The sequence below is a fragment of the Helianthus annuus genome, chromosome 9 (genome assembly GCF_002127325.2).
Source record: "Helianthus annuus cultivar XRQ/B chromosome 9, HanXRQr2.0-SUNRISE, whole genome shotgun sequence".
NCBI classification, from domain to species: domain Eukaryota; kingdom Viridiplantae; phylum Streptophyta; class Magnoliopsida; order Asterales; family Asteraceae; genus Helianthus; species Helianthus annuus.
This window is the reverse complement of record NC_035441.2, coordinates 99,411,720-99,429,722: the sequence shown is the minus strand read 5'-3', so window position 1 is coordinate 99,429,722 and position 18,003 is coordinate 99,411,720. Positions and strand designations below refer to the sequence as shown.

Below are 18,003 nucleotides of genomic sequence, written 5' to 3'. Positions count from 1 at the left end.
AATATTATGAAAATAAGAATATCAGTTTTATTTTTTATTTCTCAAGACATGATGACCTACGCTATAAAAAAATATTTTTCTATTGACAATAATTGTACCAAAATTTGGAGCATTTGAATTGCTTACTTGATATGATTCCTCACAATCAAAAGAAGAATTTAAATTTTTTTTTTTTTTTTTTGAAAAAGGCGGTTATATTAAAACTCAAGCAAGATGCTCAAGAAAAACAGTACAGACATGAAAAAAAGAACAGAAATTTAGTACATGAAACCAATTACACACTAAAACTCCTCCATTTCTCCCAATTGATCTCCGATAGCCCAGCTCGATGTTTTATCCATGAGTGCGAAGTAGCCTTGATATCCCCTATTAGTTTTGACATGGAGAATGGTTTTACCTTGAAGATCACATCGTTTCTCATTAACCAAATGCACCAACATGTGGCCGCTACTACTGCATATGCAGCCTTCTTTTTGTTTTTTGAGCATGCCTGTGAGTGAATTATTTCCAGCAATTGTACTACACTCAAGATATAGTTTGGCAACGGTATTTTCAGCCATTGGAAGATCGTAGTCCATACCAGCTGGGTCGTCTCACATGTTAACAAGAGATGGTCTGCCGATTCCCTCGTGTTGTTGCATAGGACACAGTTTGTGGATGGTAGCTGAATATGACGAACCTGAAGTGCGTCCCTTGTTGCAATTCTGTCCAGCACTACACGCCACATAAAGCAATTGACCTTCTTTGGAATCCAATGTAACCATCTTAGAACTTTGGTTTCCTTAATGGTGTCGATTTTATCGAGCTCCTTCCTAACCGAACTCACCACAAAATCTTCCACCCTTGAACCCGATTTCCACAGCCATGTATCCGGTTTACAATGAATGGTTACCCTATCGAGCTCATTAGTACATTCAGCCCATTGCCTTAGATGCACCTCAGCTGTGAGTGCATTGTCGCTGCCCCATTTCCATTCGGTTACATTTTGAGAAGAGACGTATCGTTCCGAAACCATGCATCTTTTGTTGGATTCTAGTGCAAAGATCTCCGGGTATCTCGTACTTAGTGGACCGCCCCCTATCCAGTTATCTAGCCAGAAAAGAGTCTTTTCACCATTGCCTATAATCGGAGTGAGCCTTTCTTTTACATTTATTAACTGATTTTGAGACATGCGGCCCATATTGATTATACCCTTCCATACGCCACCAGTGGAGTTTTTCAATGGGATATATGATAAACATCTACCCCCTCCATGAATGGCATCAATTACTCTCGCCCACAACGAGTCCGGCTCATTCTTGAAACGCACAGCCCACTTAATCATCAATGCTTTATTTATTGAGGCCAAACTACCAATTCCCAATCCCCCATCGGTTTTAGGTGCAACCACTTTATACCATGGAACCCAACTAACTTTATTTTTTTCCGTACAACCCCCCCACAAGAATTTACGCCTAATCCTTTCGAGATGCTTCAATACTTGAATCGGTGCACCAAAGAGTGAGAGATAGTACGTGGGGAGGTTACCTAGAACCGCTTCAATGAGAGTGACTCTACCACCGAAAGAGAGTGTACGAGCTTTCCATAAACTAAGTTTTTCCTCAAACCTATCGATTACCGGTTTCCAGTTTTTGATTCGCCCCATGTTCGAGCCAACCGGAAGACCAAGGTAAACAAAAGGCAACGATCCCGTCTTGCAGTTAAGAATGGATGCTTTTTGTGCAACCTCTTCCATATTTACACCAATGCCGAATAGTTGGCTTTTATTAAAATTTACCTTTAGGCCCGAAGAGAGGTTAAAACACCTCAATAATCTTGAGAGATTTTTGATGTTTGATTCCGACCAATCACCCACAAATAACACGTCATCCGCGTATATAAGATGGGAGATGATAGGACCATTGCCTGGTAAACTACACCCTTTGAATATCCCACCCTCAATTGCCGAGACCGTAGCCACGTGTAACGCCTCCATAGCAAGAATGAAGAGTAGAGGAGATAATGGATCTCCCTGTCTTACACCCCGCTCAATTTTGAACTCTAGTGTAGGGGTGCCATTGACTAGTACCGAGGACCTCGCGGAAGACAAGATACCCATTATCCATTTTCTCCATAACGCCGGGAACCTCATTTGTGACATAATAGAATCCAGAAAATTCCAACTCACCGAATCAAAGGCCTTCTCAAAATCGACTTTGAACAACATCGCCTTGTTTTTTGATTTTTTACTCCATGAGATAAGCTCATTAATTGTTAGAGGCCCATCAAGTATACTCCTACCTTCAATATACGCAGTTTGCGTACCACTCACCAAAGAATCAATCACTTGCTTAAGTCTTTTAGCCAACACCTTCGAGATAACCTTAGAGATGCAGCCAATAAGATTAATCGGACGAAATTCCTTAATGAGCTGAGGATTGGATGATTTAGGCACAAGAGTAATGAAGCTCGAGTTGCACCCCCGGCTTAACTTTCCATTAACGTAGAAATGATCTAGGAGTTTGATGAAATCCACTTCCAAAATGTTCCAGAAACGTTTGATAAACCCGAAGCTGAAACCGTCTGGCCCCGGCGCCTTGTCTCCACCACAATCCCAAATCGCCTCTTTGATCTCTTCTCTGGAGAATCTCTTCACTAGCATGGCTGATTGATCCGGTGAAAGGAACTTGAAACCACTATTGATAAAATTCGGCCTGTTGAAATTGTCTTCCTTGAAGAGCTTCTCGAAGTAAGTTTTAATTTCCTCTTTGAGAGAATCCGGTTCCGAGACCCATATGTTGTCGAAGTTTAGACCATTGATCCTGTTATGCTTATGATGACTTTTAATAATTCCGTGGAAAAAAGAGGAGTTTTCATCTCCATCAGTCAACCATTTGATTTTTGCCCTTTGTTTCAAATCCTCCAGATTATTGTCTTCTATTTCCGATAGAGTTTTTACCCATAACTCCCTATTTGAAACTTCCTCTTCAGTCAAGAATGCCGATTCAGCTTTGGTATCTAAGTCCTCAATTTTTTTTCCAAGGTCTTTAATGATTTTACCGTCCCGGGCCTTTTTTTCTTTACACCACATCTTCAAAGCCCCTTTTACGGCTTTCAATCGATGACTTACTAGCTTATCCGGTGGGTGTATTTGATGAACTTCCGAATATGCTTTTGTTACGATATCAATCAGCCCGTCTTCATTTAACCATGAATTGTAGAACCGAAACGGCGGGTTCCCGGGTGTTATCTTAGCACATTTTAAGAGTAACGGTCGATGATCTGACCTATACCTTGGCAAACCATAAAGGACAGCTGATGACCATTTAGAGAGGAAGGATTGACATACCAGTATCCTGTCGATTTTGCTTAACCGTTTGCCATCATCCGAGCGATGAGTGAAAGAACATCCAATCATAGTATATTCCGATAGGGCTGCTGAACGAATAAAATGGTTGAAGGAGTCAGCAGCTTGGGAATTAAATTTCGAGTTTTTCCTTTCACTTGGTTCTCGTACGCAATTAAAATCTCCCAACAGGATCCACGAGCCGCTATATAGATTCATTAGATTGAGTAATTCCACCCACAACTCTTTTTTAAGATTGTTATCATGCGGAGCATAAATGTTTATCACGTTTAACTCCCCATCCCCATTTTTTAGTTCTCCCAGTGTGGCCAAATAAAATCTTCCTGAAACCGATGCTTTGCGGACAAATAACAATGGATCCCAAATGTTCAACAAACCCCCCGACCTCCCCGATGCGTTCACAAAGTCAGACTCAAAGACCGAATTGCCCCAGAAAGTGTTTACCTGAATTTTTGAGGAGTCAATGAGCTGCGTTTCCTGAATGGCAATAAAATTAATACTATTTTTCTTTTTCAGTTCTTTTATGTGCTCCGCCTTCAAGGGGTCACCGGCCCCTCTGATGTTTGCTGTGAGAAAATTCATTGGGGAAGGTTTGACTCCTGTTCGGTAATAACTTGCTTCCTGATTTCATCCTCTCTTCCATTTAGCGTGAAACCCAGAAGTTCCCCAATTTCTTTAGTACGAGTCGCCTCCTGATCGATCTCATTGGTACCACTACTTTGCTCCGAATTTTCCGAAACTGAGTGTTCTTCATCCAGTTTGGATTCCGATGCTTTGTTTCTATGTTTCGATCCCTCACCAATTTTTTGAACCCACAAAGTGTCTTTCATCTTCATCGAGGGAAACCTAAACTTCCCTTTCCTTTGATTGCCCAAACGAGTCGACTGTGATGATGATTGTTGAGGAATAGCTGCATTTTGATTTGGGGGATTATTCAGATCTATGGTGAGGTTTTTTGTTTTAACCTGGTGTAACAGTTCTCTGAGATTGAAAGGGTCAGGGGATGCTTCTAGCTCTTGGTTATCAAGTTGGTTGGCCTGGGTGGGGGGGGGCCGCATCATTGGGCTCCTCACATGGTGTATCTAAAACAGCTTCATCAAATAAATTATTTAGGCCCAAAGCTGAATCCTTGGCCCAAATATCAACAGACTTATTTCGTGGTGGAGGAGGAGGGGGTGTGTCATAGGGGCCCAGTTGTGCATTTTTTGGATTTGAGGCTGACGAGGCACATCCTTTGGAACCGTTACTATTGCCTCGGGATTTGCTAGAGCTGTTAATGGTAGCCGCCATATTCATTGCTGATGAATTCGGTTTATTCCCAACTTTTCGATTACTTACCTCCTTTCCGAGGTCATCGTTTCTCGATGTAGACACCTCACCTTCCGCTGGGCATGCGGTAGAGCCTGAATGGACATGGATGAACTTTTCACCTTCCATATTCTCCGGTTCACCGGAATAGACCGGAGCAAACGGAATTCCCGCATCAATATCTTCCGTGATCAAGATGTCGTGTGGAAGCCCATGCCATGCGATCGTCAGCTTACTATTCACCCTGGCCACATTATTAGTGATAATACCAATGGAACTAACTGACATGTCCAGATCTTCGTCACTGGCAGCAGACGGCATTACTACCGTACCAATTAAACCTCCAATTTGATTAAAAATGGACGGACCCCAGAATTGTATCGGTACCCCTCTGATAGATAATTTCGCTAGTCGTTGAAATGGTATATGCCTGCCGTCCCACTCATGAATACTTTTGAACCACTTTTCCCAGTTTTCTTTCTTGTGTATTAGGAAATCCCGAGCATCATTTTGAATTGGAAAAGTTAGTAACACTCTTAGACCACCCATGTATCTGATTATGAACCCCTGCAAACCATCTTCATCTAATAGTTGTTTTAGACTTTTGAGATCAAAAGGGTTTTTTACTTCAGCCACTAAAGAGTTGCTTCTCCATCTTTTCGATATTTCACTTTCCACCACTGAGATGTTCATAGAGTTCTCTGGCTCACTGGCATGTCTTATTCCTGTAACAACCTCAGCATAGGATCTGTTGACGTTTCCATGATCCGGATGTTTAGCGTTGTTATTACCCTTCCTAATATCGACATCAACCCTATGAGTATGTTTATTCGTATGCACCTGATTGCATGGGTGGTGTTTTTTGTAATTCTTTTCTTCATGCTTGCCGAATTTCGCCGGTTTCACAAACAACTTTTTGTGGTCAATAGATGCTGTGCTCAAGTACCCTGCCATGTTGTGAGCGTCCCTGACTTCTTCAAATCTTAAGAATCCGAAAGTGTTACCTCTTTTGTCTTTCTTCCTAGGGACGTAAGCATCCGTCATCAAACCAAAATCTTTGAAAACATCCCATAGTAGGAAACTGGAGCAGTCGTCCGGTAGGTTGCCGATGTAGAACGTCGTCTCTTTCGTTTGGGGCCTTCTTTGTTTCTTTTCACCATTAACTAGACGTTTACCTTTGTACCTTGCCTCGCGCCATTCATCTTCTTGTGAGTCTGCATGATCCCAGCCATTGTAATGTTGCCTGCCAGACTCCATATTAAGTGTGCTTATGCAAAGAAGGAATCACAGCCCGTATGCAAACTCCTGTGCCCCTCGAAATAGACAAATGAATCAGTAGCTCCTCGACCTTACGGGTGTTAATGGGATTCGAATCGATCTAGCTGAACTATTCTCAGATAGCCGCGACCAATATCAGACCCGCTAAGCCCCAAATTAATCCAGGAACCACTGCGGGAAGTGAGGGTTGAGGAGATGCCGACAGAAAAGAAGACCAGAGAAAATCAAAAACCGACCCGGAGCGAGTGGGAGAATTATCGAATCGAGATAGGAAGAGAGGTACAAACCGGTGGATGGGGGTACCGGGACCTGTCCTGCTATTCCGACGGAGCCATCTCCAACTTTCCGGCGACGGTTGGGACTTTTGGGTTGTGAGACTTTTCGGTCAATCAATTGAATGTTGTACTCTTATTTTAATATTTAGTAGTGGTTTTTTAGAAGAATTTAAATACCCTAAATTCCTAAAGTTTGATTAAATTACAAGCATAAGGGACACATTGCTTCTTTCCTACTACAACAGCTGATAATTAATTAATATAAGTATTTGACTTGTGTGACGACTAGGTAGTCCCAATTAACCCTCTTGCTTTCTCTAATAGAATCGTAAATGACAACAGGAAAGGACTAATTAGCCCTTTTAAGACCATGTATTTCATAAATATTTGCACCTTTTATCTTCTAGAAGAAAGCATCTTCTAATCTGAACAGTCAGATTTCGTAATTTTGGATTTTGATATGAACGTAAATATTATCACTAGCAGTGGCGAAGCTTGAGATTTTCAACCGCGATATCAAAAACGTATACACCTAAAACGATTATAAAACCGGAGGGTTAAAAATGTATATATCTAAAAAATTCTATAGGAAAACAATATATACTGGACGTTACTGAGCAAAAAGTTTGAGGGGTCCCCCGGCCCCTTCTATCCTGCGCCCCTGATCACAAGTTCATCATATTATGTTTTTTTGTTAACTAGGTTTAAAGAAGTTCGCCACGTTGCGGCGAATTTCTTTTGTTATTTAGTCTGTGTTTATATGTGTTTTGAAATCACTACAAGCGTGTTGCAAATGGAACTCCTGGAAAAAATAAAAAGAAAATGTAGAAAAAGACACTAAAAGATAACCGAAAGAAGATCAACAAAAAAGTTATATGGTAACTATGTTGTTCGTATGAAACCCGTGGTCAGAGATGGGCAAATTGTTCTGGGTACCGATACGAAATTTGCCGAACCGAAAGATCTTAAGTACCAATTCGATACCGACTTTTGACGTTCCTGGTTCCGGTTCACTACCGTTTTATACCTTCATATACCGGTACCATAACCGGTATTTTCGGTATCAGTACCGATTCTGTATCGGTTGGCACCGAGCTCATCCCTATCCCTGAAACTAAAAAAAGAAAAAAATTAAAAGTTGAAGAAAATCAACAAAAAAAGTTGTACGATACCGTTGTTCGTACGGTAACCGTGATCAGGGATGAGCAAATGGTACCGGGTAGCAGCACTGAATTTCCCGAACCAAAAGATTTCCAATATCAATTCAGCACCAACTTTTGGTGTTTTCTGTATTAGTGCCGGTTTTTACATTCATGTACTAATACCGAACAGGACGGTACCTGTATTTTCGATACGAGTACTGGTTCGATACCGGTTGACACCAAGCTTATACCAACCCCTGATATTAAAAAAGGATTAAAGTTAAAAACTAAACAAAATAACTATTATTATAATATTAAAATAATAAAAATATTAAAAAAAACTATATATTATTATACTATTAAAATCACTATTCATTTCAATTCATTTATTAAAATATATATTGATTGATGAATATATGGGCTGACATGGTCATGGCATTAGGGTCATGTTCTCCTCTATAGTCTATATGTGATTAGATACGGGTTTAGAGCAGTGTTTTCAGATTTGGACCGGACCGGTTGAATCGGGAACTGGAGGTTGAGCCGGTCTGGGTCATGGTATCGGGTCGGAAATGCATTGAACCGGAGTTGAACCGGCGAGCCAGCGGTTGGATCGGGAAACCGGGCGGTTGGACCGGTTTTTTGAAGGGTTGGATCGGTTTTTTTATATATTTTTTCAGATTTAACCTTTTTAATTTTTATAATATTTACGATACCTTACGGTTACCTACATCCGATCGGACCATTGAACCGGTAAAAAGACCGATGTCCGGTTCTAAAAACATTGTTTTAGAGAGATTATAATGTAACTTACAACTTTTAGCTTGTATAATTTATATATCAATATACTCGAGTTTTGGTCGTATAATGATGACGTTGAAATCAGGGGTGGATATATAACTTTGTTATTGTGTGTGTGGGTGGGGGGGGGGGTTGGGGACAATGCGGTAGGTAATAATAAATAAAAAACGTTAATAAATAACATAGTGTATTAAAAAATAAAAAATTTAATATTAAACAAAATGAGCATACATGTTTTCTTTTTATTTAGAGTAAATTACAAGTTTTGTCCTTTATGTATGTCCTAAATTGCAGGCGCTGTCCTTTGTCTTTAAAATTGATGAGTTTTGTCCTTAATGTTTGCAAATCTTGCACGTTATATCCTTTAGGCCAAACCCAGTTAGATTATTTAGTTAAATCTGGTCATGTGCAATGCACATGAGGGTATTCTTGTCATTTCAACTATACAGGGGTTATTTTGTAAAGAACTTCTATTCAGGGGCCATTTTGTACAAACTTAAAAGTAAAACACTATATATACAAACTCTCTCTCCTCTCTCTCTCTCTCTCTCTGATAAACTCTCTCTCTCTCTCTAACATCTGATAAAGCTGGTGTGTGGCAGTGGTCAGGAGCGGCGGTGGTGGTAACAGATTCAAGCTGGCGGTGGTTCATCTCTTTCCTTCTGTTGATCTCTCTCCTCGTTCCCAGCCACCACAACCACCACCACCATCACCTCCTGCAATTTCCGGCCACCTGAACAAAATCAGCCAAACTTCACCTCCTCCTGCAATTTCCGGCCACCTGATGCAATCGATTTGGGACTCGATCAACAAGAACATCATCGATTTAGGGGATGTGACGATAACAGATCTTAGCAAAAAGGGCGTTTGGATTATATACAGGGATGTGGATTTCTTTGTTTTTCTAAGGTCTCTGTTGAAGATTAATAGCTATTTGGGTAAGAATTTGGTAGAATGAGATCTAGTTATTTTGTTTTTGGTGATGGTGGATCGAAGGTTGTGATGGGTGTGACGGTGGTGAAGGACGACAGTCTGATGGGTGGTAGTAGAGGTGCGGGTTTAGGGTGTAAAGTGTTGACCAATTGTTTAGGTGAACGGAGGTGGTGGTTGTGGTGAACAGAGGTGGTGGTGGTGGTGCTGAATTCTTGTTGACCGATTGTTTAGGTGAATGAGCAGGTGGTGGTGGTGCTGAATTCTTGTTTAGGTGAACGGAGGTGGTGTTGACCTATTGTTTAGGTGAATGAGTAGGTGATTCTGGATGATGACCTCTGGTCGGCAACCGACCAATTCTTGTTGGCAATCCATTCGAGTGAAACCGCTGCTATTGATTTTTTTCTCTTGATCATCAATTGTTGTTGGGGGTTTTTGATATTTTTGGTTTTGGGGATTTTTGGGGGTTTTTGATTTGGTATTTAGGTTTTTGATTTTTGGGGGTTTTTGATGCAAGTAGCAGTGAGCAGAGGAGGTGGAGGTGGAGGTGGAGGTGGAGGTGGAGGGTGGCGGTGGCGGTGGAGGGTGGTGGCGGTGGCGGTGGAGGGTGCTGGTGGTGGTGAAGGGTGGTGGTGATGGAGGTTATATATATATAGTTAAAATAATAATAATATTTTTAATTATTTTGCTTTATTTTTTAAATACTATTAAATAAATGAGGTAAAAAGACTAAAATGCCCTTGAGTGACCAGATTTAACAAAAAAAATTAACTGGGTTTGGCCTAAAGGACATAACGTGCAAGATTTGCAAACATTAAGGACAAAACTCATCAATTTTAAAGACAAAGGACAGCGCCTGCAATTTAGGACAAACATAAAGGACAAAACTTGTAATTTACTCTTTTATTTATGTGTTGAGTTCTAATCCGAAACTGACATTACCTACCTATCCACCACAGTTGTAATCACAATGATAGGACTTGGTTATTTGGATATCAAGGAGCGTATCACTATCACCTTTTCAAGGCCATCTTCATCGAAACGTTCGCATCACCTGTCTCAACACCATTAACACCGAACTCTTATGGTTGGTTTCATGGTAGTTTCGGTTCCACTCCACCCAACATCTGCTGGTCTTATACCAACGTCGTTTCAACCAAACTCTTTCGTTGGTTTCATTCCAGTTTTAGTGTCATTTTTATTATTTTTATCGAGTTAATGAAATATTTTATCTATATAATCTTTGTTATGACATTTTTATATTTAAAAAAAATATTAACTCGTAAAACTTTTCTCTAATAATAATATAAACATGAATAGATTAATAGTTTGCTACAAAGTACAAATTTTCTAAAAAGTGTAAAAAATCATAAAACATCAAAACTTCAACCATACGACACACCAAACCCACAAATAACAAAATGAAGATTACTAAAAAATTATATATGTAGGTTGTGTTTTGTATTTTGGATGATAAGGTTCTAATTATTGAATGACAAACATTATTGTGTTTTATGTTGATTAGCATGTTGTGTTTTATATTCATAATTTTATAATTGTATGTTTGAAGTTTTAATGGATTATTATGGTCTTAATATGGTGTATTAGTAGACTTACTTAGTTTTTTTATGACTTTTTACAGTTTTTAGGAAATTTGAACTTTATAGCCGAACCTCATCAAATTTTAAAGTATTATTTCCATACATACTTATAAACTACTAATTGATTTTAGAATCCTTAATGTTACCTTAATTTTACATCTTTCGAATAGTTGCATCTGATTTTATATTAATTAAATAGGACAAGAAACAACAAAATTTGCAATAGTTTATGGTGTGGGCTGATGTCGACCTGGGAGTTGGGCCAGGGCACTTCAATAGTGAGTTATAGGCAAATCTATGGGCCTGAAGCATTTCAAATTTTGTGGCCATATTGGCTTCTGGTATCCCTTCCACTTACATCCGCTACTGGTTGAAATCCGATGGTGTATGTGCTCTAGTTATCTTCTAGTTGTGCAACTACTCTTTGTTGTGACAACATTCGTTGTACGAATTTGAGGATTGTTATATTGCTACCACTCATCATACTACACACATTCTCACCACAGGATTGTTCTCCTCTCACGTTGCATATCATATATGCCAGTTGCACATTAGCTTATAGCAGCCAATGGCGGAGCTAGCCCATTAATTTAGGGTTATTCCATTTTTTTACCGTGCAATCATACAATAATAAAAGAATGATAATCAATAAAGTAAAACAAATCTCTAATATATTTATCATCTTTTTTTTCATAGCTTGAAATCGTTCTATCAGATCGTAGTCTTTTACTTTATCAAAAGTTTCTTTTTCGGTTGCACAAATCATAACATTGTCCAAATATTTCAGGCCCATTCAATTGCGTAAATCCGTCTTGACAAACTTCAATTTAGAAAAACATCTTTCAACGGTTGTGGTTGCAACCGGTAAAATCAAAACTAGCTTCACTACCCAATAAACCAAAGGACAAGAACTATCTGTTCCGGTTTCCACCATAATTATTCTACAAGTTTTCGGGTTGTAATATATGTTTGGGCTTATAAAAAATGGGATTTTAGTAGTATCAAGTATCCTATTTTTTAGTTAGAGGTATCCTCGTATTTTTTAGGGGTATCCTTTGTTTAAAACTGAAAAAAAATCACTATGAATACGGGGTTGAGCCTTAGCCCATGCTACGGCTCCTAACACTGTGGTTCCGCCCCTTATAGCAGTAGGAGGAAAATATTAAGAATAATGTTTGTAAATAATATATATTTTTTTTCGAATAAAACTACAACAGTGAAATAAATAAAAGTTACGGCACTTTATTGAAACTGATATAAAAAGTAAAACAAGACCGAGGAGGAATAAGATGATGGCTAATGGTTCATGAATACAGGTCCTTTAAAAATTATTGTATGTTCCTGAACGAACACGAATGTTTATAGGGTGCACCATTGGGTTAAAAAACCGCTCTAGAAGCATGAGGCGGTCAAGGCGACAGGTAATACGTCTCACTTATGATGAGGCGCTAGGATAACATGGAGCGGCCGGAAGTGGCGCCTGATATAGAATGGGTTGGAGACAGCATCAACTTGCGTTGTTTGTGCTCTTGTTTGTCCGAGACGACTTGCAGGTTGTTTGAGCTGGAGTTGCACGCTAGTGACGAGAAGGGGTAGAGAAGGTGGGAGAAAACTAAAAATAACCCTGTAAAGAAGTGATGAGCCAAAATAAACAACTGCTTAACATCGGTACTTCATAAGTATGGAAATTGTTCTTTCCCTCAATGATAATGACTGATAAAGACTAACTACCACTGAAGAAAACAACTGATTTGCTGAAAGTGCAAAAGAGTAAAGAACTAAAATGTTGAGACAAACTATTATTAAGGAAAAACTATTGTTATAAATAACCATTGTTTTAGACAGGACAATTGTTTTTATAATGTAACAGTCTTCTGTTTTGTTGCAGTATTTGTAGATAATCAGTTATTCTCTTCTCTGTGAACAACTGAGAATAATTTAGTTATTGGATGCTAAAGCTCGCTATCTAGGTGATGTGAACAAATATCATCAGTCATTTCCCTTTGTCTATAAATAGATCATGAAATGAGAATTTGTTATGACTCGCAGCTTTTATTGTGTTTTCACCGATTATTATTCTACTGCATAATTCTAATAACTGTTAAAAGAGACAAGTGTTCATGGATATCTTAAGAGATGATTAGTGTCCTACGATGTGTTTCTAGCTTGAAGATGGTTAAGACAAGTGTCCATGAGTGTTTTAGGAAGTGTCCATGGTTAAGACAAGGTATGTGATACTTAGATTTGTTTCGGTAATGTTGCTAGGTTAAAAATTAATTATGTTTGAATGTCGGTTAATGAATATTTAATACGAAATTGAAAGGCTTGAAATTTTCGCGATTGTTACATGAATGTCTAATTGCCAATGATGCTTAACTTGTGGCCAACAAAAGTGAAAATGTATATGAAGTTGATATGCTAAAAAACAACCCCATGCCATAAAATGTAGGTCTATTTTCACATGTATCTCTAAAAGAAACTAAATTGTTGCATATGAGGTTAGGTTATATCAACTTACAAACAATCAATGATGTATCTAAGCAAGGACTTGTAAGGGGACTTCCTAAGAAAGAGTTCAAATGTGATCAACATTTCATTTTTCTCTTAAAGGAAAACAACATAAAGTCTCCTCCAAGTCCATTAAAGAATCCAAAACCACTGGTGTAACACCTCGTAAAATCATGTCCAATAATGTATTGACACGTGTCCCTAATCCTAATTATGTCAAAAGTTGGTTAAGAGGGACTATTTTCGTCAAAAACGAAAACTATGTTTATGGAAGGACTAAAAGTGTAAACATGATGAAACTAAGCCTCTGAGTGACCGTATACGGTGTCCGTATTCTCATATGAGCCACTTGCTGGACGTGAGGAACCGTTTACATAATTGTTTGAAAGTTGCATAATCGTTTGAAAGTTTGCGCGACGAAGGGTTAAAGCGTCAACACGTTACTTCTTACCTCTGAGTGACCTTTTAACGAACCGAGAGTTTTATGATGCTTGTTCATACTCTTGGGTGTGCCTAATATTGGCCAATGAGGGCTTTTGTGATAATCATAACAAAATATGCATTATTCGAGCTCAAGGACTATTTACGACAAACTACGAAAGTCTGCCGATTCTCGTAGCGACGTACACTCCGGAACAAGGTCATAAGCTAGACATACCCTAAAAACCCTTAACATAGCTTAGAAATAAGTTTTGGAGGGTTCGGTGTGTGAAAATATGCTTATTTGATCACAGGGACTAAAAGCGTCAAAACTGCGAAAGTATGCAAATTCGCGCATATTCTGCGTTCTGACCATATCCGTACATCCAAAAAATTTTGTAATCATTAAAATATTATATTTTAGTTATGGCAATGCAAAAATACCATTCGTTGCGTAATTTGGATTGTTTTCGCATCCGTTCGAACGTTCGTCGTAATTAAGCGAAAAACGCGACTGTACGACCGAAGGAACTGACATCCATGACATTTTTGAGCATAATTCAAGTAAAATATAATTTAACTTCCTTATGGAGCTTAAAAATGGGGTTAACGGGTGTTAGAAGTGCCAAAACTCAACGAATCTAAAGCTGCCAAACTTCAAAAATTGACCTGTAGCCCAAGTATACAACTATAAAACCTCCTAAACGAATCTATGGGCTGGTTAATTGTTTTAGACACCTATAGGGACACTTGTTAACATCCTAAGAAGTCCCATAACACTTGGCATCATCCTACAACTTCATGAAAACTATAAATAGGGGTGTTCTTCCACCACTTTCACTTGCACCTTTCCATATTTCTTTCTTTCTCTTGTGGGAGTTCCTGGGCAGTTGGGAGCATACCTCTGAGTTCTAATCAATCCCTAGGACCACTTGTAAGTGTTCCTTTCATGGCTAGTTCGTTTAATAGGCTTTTAAAGCCGACAAGTCAAGTGTTTACGATAAACGCTTTGACTTTTAGTTAGACCTTAAACGGTCAAGCCATTGTTTGAAACGAACATGGCTACGTAATCGTAATTAGGTAGGTGTTAATCCCTCAAAAGGGCACCTCCTAAGAATCACGTTTGCTTGATCAATTGACGAGTCAACATAATATTGTTTTAAAAGGTCAACGGGTCAGTTTTTGAAATAATTGCGATATGGGTTTTGAATTGTTCCAAAATATGTTTTATCATTTAAACAACTTAGTAATAATTGTTAGAACATGTGTAAACATGTTCGGCTCGTCAATTCCAGTTTTAAGGTCAGTTCGCAACCGAAAGTCGCGAAGTTTGACCTCTGCGTTGACTTTCGATTATAAACCGAATTAGACTAGTATATGTAACACCCCGAAAATATAGATTTGATATTATAAATTAAATGACGGTAATAGTCAAGATAAAATAACTAGGGATAGATAAGGGGTAACTTTATAGAATAGTAACCAAGTTTTAAAAGTTTTCCAATTAAGTCACTCAAGTTTTAAAAGTGTTCCAATCAGGTCACTCAACAGTCATTCTTCATTAAAATTAACGATTTTTTCATCAATTTCATAGGTAACCGTGGTGATGTGGATTTTTGTTTCTTTTTTCTCTTTTATTTGATGCTAACGTTGAGTGATGACGTGGATTGTAACTTGTTTTTTTAATTTTTAATGTAATTAAATGGTTTTTATTTTTAATAAATATAATTTCATATATTAAAATAATTCGACTCTAACATCTTATGCTACATTTTTTTCTTGACACGTGGAAAAAAGGACATAGCTCGATTTGAATGTTAAGCTATCTAATGGGGACAAAAACGACACCAGTGACCTAATTAGAACACTTTTAAAACTTGGTTACTATTCTGTGAAATATTCCGGGATAAATAACCTAGTTAGTTAAAAGTCTTGAAATAATAAGACTAACATGGTTAAAATACCCTTTAAATAAGTTGCGTAAAGTTGAGGGACTAAACATGGGCAATGGAATAGAGTTTTGATTAAAACAAAATAAATAAACAAAACACACACATACGTGTGTGTTTGTCCTGCGATTTCAACCAGAGCCAAGAAGGGCTCTCAAGCTTAAGCCCTAATCTTGCTAAAATTGACCAAATTGAAAGGGCAAATCAAACCCAAATCGAAATCCAAGCACAAATTAGTGATCACCTCAGTAAAGGGATTATAAGGTATGTGAAATTTCACCATTTGTTTCCATCTTAAATTCTGGATGAACACATAAGATTCGAAATTTGTGCTTGCATGATTGTTGTTTGGGTGAAATTGGAATGAAACCATGTCTAGGAGTAAACCCTAGCCATTAGCTTGTTGAAATTTGCTCATCATAATGAAATTTATACTCACCAATATAGGTGTTTAGTAGGTTTTGTAGAAATATGATAAACACTAGGATTATGATTGTCACTCTAGTGTATTTTGAGCTCTATGAAGTAAATCCAGAATTTTGATGTGAAAATTAGACATGAACTTGCCTAATTGATGTTTAATCTTGGTTAAATAGTTAGTCATGAACTTGATTATGAATTGTATGAAATTATGCCCTTTAGGTGTTTATTGAATGCCTAAAATAAAGCTAAATGTTGAAATTTTGAACTAAAACGCATACTTTTATGTTATGACGAACTATGCGTTATGTGTTATGAAAAGAGTTCTAAACGATTCATGGTTGAACTCTATAGGCAAGGAAACCGGGATGTCAAGTGGACAAGCCGGTGGCGATACGCGTTTGAAAGGAACACTTTGAAGGTACGTAACTTATGGTTTTGTTACATTATGCATAAACCTTGATCATAGTTAAATTATGGTGTCGTAGTGTACTATGCAAGTTGGATATGTCATTGAAGTGACGAAACTCACTCGATAACCAAACGGGTCAAAACAATGGTTAGGATAAGTTTGATATGTCATTGAAGTGACGAAGCTCACTCGGCAACCAAACGGGTCAAAACTAAGTTTTAAAACAACAATGCTTGAAGTGAATTGAGTGTCACGCAATAAGTTCGTGTTAATAGTGCATAAGCCAAGAAATGGATATGCTAAAATCGATTTAACGAACCCTTGGTATTGGGTCAAAAGTTCAGAAATTATACCTTGTCAAAATTTTTTAAAAGTGCATGCTTGAATCATGGATATCAAGCATGACGTTAAAGTGTACGTAAACCATGGTATGGGAGCGAAACGCCAATGACTGATAAGCCCAAGAATGGGTAAAAATGTTTAGAAAGGATTTGATGACAATCATGTAGTGTGTCTTGAAACCAAACGGGTCGAATAATTGTAAAAAGGGATTTATAAGCCATTCGCTCATATACCAGAATTTGATACGAACAAAGATGATAAACGGATCCGTGTTTTAATTACGGACGCGTAGGAAAAAGAATCACGTAAATCGGACAAACGGATAAAAAGTTATGAAAGTTTTCGTATTAAAAACGGAAAACAAGAAAAAACCTGCTGGCAAACCGTAAGCTACGGTCCTGGACCGTAGCCTACAGTTCAGAAGTTCTGGTTGAAGTATTAAAGGTGAACCGTAAGCTACGGTCTGAGAACCGTAGCCTACGTCTATTTCTAATAAAAATTTTGATTTTGTTTATTTGATGGTTTTGAGCTTTCGAGTCCGTTTAGACGGGTTCTAAGGTCTCATATACTAATGTTTGTGATAAATTTACAATGTAGGTGTGTTTGAACTTAGGATGGGTGAAGATCAAGTGACGAACCTGAACCGAACACACGTTAAATGAAGCTTCCGCGTTAAATCTTGTTTTGTTTTGATAAAAGTGAATTATGTAAACACTTAGCACTATATTTTGAATACTTTAGACATGTATAATTGTTAACTTGACAAAGTTTTTGTAAAGTCGCATTTTTACATTAAAATGCGTATTTTAATGTTAAAATCATGTTATTTAAAGATGGGTCTTACAAGTTGGTAATCAGAGCTCAAAGTTGTTAACAAAATGTGTTTGGTTCAAGCTTGATCAAACATCCGGTAAGAATTAGTCATTTAGTAGATTTTATTGGATTATTAGAAAAAGAAATTCGAGTTGATGTGCATAGGAAGAGCGTGTTAACACACTTGAACCCGGAAAGTGCACTAAACAAGAATGGTTTAAGCAAGTTGTAAACTTGGCTAAACCAAAGCTAAAGATGCGAATAATATAAAATGAAATGTTTAATCATTGATGTAAATATTCCAGACTCAAGATGACGGAAAAAGGTAACAATGATGCGGTGCCGACAGTCACCGAACAAATGAAAGAGGTGATTGCCGAAGAGGTAGGAAAGGCAATCGAGAATAGTCTATCTGGTTTCATAGACAAGATCCAAAGTACGGTGCTTTAAGTAGTTGA

The 18,003-nt window shown here is 38.0% G+C and overlaps 1 long non-coding RNA gene across 1 annotated transcript; it reads left to right on the top strand.

The window, feature by feature from the left end:
- The first annotated feature begins 14,452 nt into the window (after positions 1 to 14,452).
- LOC110874494 lies at positions 14,453 to 17,533 on the top strand. Its single transcript, XR_002555994.2, has 3 exons — positions 14,453 to 14,543; positions 16,333 to 16,399; positions 17,330 to 17,533. It is a non-coding gene; the product is annotated as an uncharacterized LOC110874494 (long non-coding RNA).
- Positions 17,534 to 18,003: the final 470 nt, after the last annotated feature.